Source organism: Biomphalaria glabrata, chromosome 16 (assembly GCF_947242115.1).
Source record: "Biomphalaria glabrata chromosome 16, xgBioGlab47.1, whole genome shotgun sequence".
Lineage (NCBI taxonomy): Eukaryota > Metazoa > Mollusca > Gastropoda > Planorbidae > Biomphalaria > Biomphalaria glabrata.
The window spans coordinates 3,976,888-3,981,450 of NC_074726.1; positions in this window are offsets into that span (position 1 = coordinate 3,976,888).

Sequence of the window (4,563 nt, forward strand, 5' to 3'; positions counted from 1 at the left end):
TAGATAATATTCATTTGTTTTGTTTTTTCAATACCACTATTCAATCTGCCTGGTCGTGTGGTTTGCGTGCTGGACTGTCGTTTGGATTTATCGATGTTCCCGGGTTCAAACCCTGCCCCTCCTCCCTGACAAAGAATCCTGGTTTAGAAAATGTGTAGATCTGCCTCCCTTTATAATATTCCAATAATAGACTTATAAATGTTGATTAAAAAGACCATTCGCAAAATGTGCTCCACCTGTAATTTAAAATATTTTGCATGGACAGTACCCGAAGACGAAATGTGCTGCCTTTAGGCGCTCAGTAAACACAACTCTGCCCGAGTCGGGTGTCGAACCTCGAGCCCCCTCCTAGGTAGCCAAGACAAGCCAAGTTCAAGCGCACTTGGCCTCTCGACCACGCTTCCCTCTACCACCAAAGTGAAAGCCACCTCAACCTGCAATATATGTGGACTAGAGTGTCTCTTCAAAATAGGGCTCCACAGTCACAAGAAAAAGTGCTCTACGAGATAAACCATAGTCGTTATGACTAAAGAAAGCCAGCAAATGATGGTTATAAATAAATAGGGATTTACATGACCAAAATGTTTATTTAATTATCTTAAACATAGTACTAGTTTTGTTGCTTTCCTAATGTTCTTTCTAATTTTCGGATTTAAAAAATTCAGCAATAAATTTACTTTCGGGCGTCAACTAAATTTTTAAGCATCTTAAGTTTTTGTATTAAGTAATCTACATTCAAAACAGCCATATGCGAATATTATTTTTGTTGTCTTGGACTAATGCAATCAGATAAGCCATTGAGGACTATGACATTGTTATATCTAAGACGATTAGTTTAAAATCCTCTGAGTTAACTGCTATGTTGCAAATTTAACGATTTGGATGGCTGCCTGGTCGTGCGGTTTGCGCGCTGGACTATTATTTGGATTTATCGATGGTCACGGGTTCAAACCCTGCCCGCTCCCATCCCCCGTCGTCCTGCGGGAGGTTTGGACTAGGAAGTAAACTATCTTCAACTCTGAAGGAACATTCGAAACATGTAAAACATTTTACAAACATTTTATCTAGATCTCTTCAGAATTTTTTTTTATGCAGCCTTATAATCCGGTTTCATTCCTAATAATGTATTTTTCAAATTCCTTATGCAGTGTCTTTCACCCGTACTTTTGCTTTCCCTCCTCCCCACCCACCCCCTCTCTCTCTCTCTCTCTCTCTCTCTCTCGTTGTTGTACATGTTTCAAAATATTCTTCAGATATGAAGATTATTACACGGTAACTCAAACCTCCCGCAGGAAGCAGGACCGAATCCATTCAGACGACAATCTAGAGCGCATAACCAAACTACCAGGTATTCATCCTGCTTGGGTTTCTGTTCGATTCTTTCACAAAACTAACTTAAAGTGGCCAGTTTTGTTTTCATAGTTTGAAAGACACTTGATAGTAGCTTGATAGTAGCTGGTATTTAACTTCTTTTGTTTCTAGGATCACCATGATTATTAACGATGTTTGTATTCGATGATTAGAGCTTCACTTGTATCTTGTTTAAACCAAAAGACAACATATATTGTACTCAATGTTAGACAGTATCTGGGTGCTTAGTGTGAAGCCCGTTAGAATCTCAAGAGAGTTATTAAGGCTAGGTAACTAACAATTTACATAAGAGGAGTGCTCTACATAATAACGGAAGAAAAATAGTTTAAAAAAACAAAACAAATATTATATTGAGAACACCGTTCAGTTACAGTCATATATTGAAGTACAGCAAGGGTTATCTTTCTTAAGTTTAATACGCTTTATTGGGGAGGTATCCCTAGAGAAAAGTGAGTTTTAGGTCTAGGATATCGATTTTTAACTAATAACATAATTAAGTAGATAAATCATTTTTCTTTACATTACAATCATTTTTATTGCTTAAATCTGTGTCTAAAACATGTTTTTTAAATGTTTTTGTGAGGGCTATGAGACAAAATCTTAATAAAATTTATACTTTAAACTCATTTTTCTCAAAATGTTAGTTTTTGCACATGTCATTGTGCTTTACTAGGAATTTCTCCTAAACTACTTTATAGATTTTGATGATATTTGAAACACTTCTTAAGGACATCATTAACTTTACTCGTACAAAGATTTTTTTTCAATATTTTATTTACTTTTTTTTTAAAAAAGTATTTTTAATTAATATTTATACTGTTTTTTTAGGTCTAAAAAATACTAAAAATTCAAAAATTTGTAAAAAATTTAACATACTTAAATCTTTAATTTTGTCGTTGTACCAATTTAGAGGATCCTTTTTTCTTATCTTTTAATTCAATTTCATGTATTTCTGATCAATAGTTTTTACAAAATTCAGAGTTTTAATTTGTATACAATAAACAATATGGCCGCCGTTACCATGGCAACCATCATTCAAAAAAACTTTTTTTTAGCATTATTTATTTTAGAATATCATTATATGTTACCATAACAAATTTCAAAGGCCTAGCTTCAGAAATAACAAAAATAAGATTTTCAGGGATACCTCCCCTTATATGTAAAAAAAAAAATGATTAGTTACGACTAAATGTTAAACTGCATTGGGTATATTTGTATTGATTCATGTGTTATCCTAGACAATGTATAATTATGTAAAATATTAACATGATCCGAGAATGTTAAGGGAGACAAAACGTATAAAAGATTTTACCCATACAGACAGACGGATAGATTGATTTAATACAAGTTTTGAAAATAAATACATAAATAAAATAAGATTCACATCATCTTTTAGATGCAAGCTCGTCTCCCAGCGATTCCTTTCACTTTTTCAAATATTTCCAACTGGTCAATATAGTAGGAGTCACGTTCTTGAATCTCTCGTCCTTGTATCACTTAGCTGATCCGGTCTCTATTACACAACGACCGAGTCAGAAACCCAATTAGTAACGAACCATGCTGAGAATTACTCCCTTAGAGCACGTGAGAGGATGCGGGCAGTGAGTTATTAGGTCGCCTTGTCCCCGTACAACAGGGGATCTCAACCTGGGGGTCGATTGACGATTTGCCAGGGGTCGTCTAAGACCATCGAAAATATGGATTGTTATTGTATATTCTTCTATTGCTGTGTGTGTAAAGGGGGGGGGTCGCAGCAAAGTGAGGAATTGTAAAAAGGGGTCGCCGAGCTTAAAAGGTTGTGAACCGCTGCCGTACAGGGACAGACCTAATGCCGCACATGGACCAGTTGTCTCTCTCTCAATTACTTGTCCCAAACGTCCCCCATGCAGATCTCGGCATTCATAAAGAATGGTACACAACGACCATACTTTTGTCTAGCGTGGGGAGGGATGGGATATATCCATTACATCGAGGTTATTGATAAACGATAATCCCATTAAAGTCAGAAAGGATTTAAGTTACTCGCTAAGATTGCATGTTGGCACTGTCTAGATGTCAGATCAACCACGATGAGACGGCGCTCTGACAATAAGATATCTGAGAGACAAAATTTAGCTTCTTCTTATCTTATATAATACAGACGTTACTTCAAAAAAGATGATGATTACGTCCTACGCGTCATGCATTCAGTCATGCATATTAACCAATGACTTAAATTCTGCCAATTGTGACTATAAACCTAATTTAGACCACGCCTCTTCCATGTGTTCCATCACGCACAGTTCAGAAGTATAAAACATCAGGATTTTTTAAATATCTAGTCACGGGAGAAACCCAAAGTGATAAGAATTAATTCAAATGTCTCAAGAAGGCAGACGTAAAGTCTTCAGTACTTCTATAGTCTTCTTGTGATAGTATCGAGATCAGCGTTTCTCAACCTTTCTTTGTCTCGGCGACCTATTTTATATCAACAGTACTAGTTAATGGGAGATAAGCATTGAGTAGAGAATCAGGTGATCTATTCAAAATGTGAACATAACAATAGATAACTTTAAATTCTTCTATTTTAAGAATCACTCTTCTAGATCAGTGGATACTTAATGGACATTGATCTAAGTTTCGAAGACCAATAACATGCTTCACTATATTCAAGAACTTTAAGACCTATCTATTCATTTTTTATTTAGATTAGGTCGCCATTTGAATCTCGTGTCTTTGTTTTCCCATAAAGCCTTGAGCCTACTTTCTGCTTTTTGTTAATTAAATTAAACTATTATAATTATTACTATTATTACTATTATTATTACTATCAAAGTAAAAACCGCATCACAAACCAAGAGAATAGAGACAGTGTTACTACTGCGATTGGACCCCCAGGATTTCATGCTTACTATCGTAATAAAAACGCAAGCTAAAAATATATAGCCATATTACAAGGTCTTCGAGGTTTTGAAAGATCTTCCTTCTTAGTACAGTACCAGGTAAAAGAAAAAGAGACAGACAAAGAAAGCGATGGGAAGACAACATAAAGGAATGGACGGGCCTGCCATTTAAAGAGGTTCTAACTAAGGCAAAAGACAGAGAAGAATGTATGGTGCCCCAACGGTCCAACAGACTAAGGATAGGTAAGGGTTCGGTAAAGAAATATATTTCCAATTGAACAGATTTTTCGTTAGTCTTAATATATTGTGT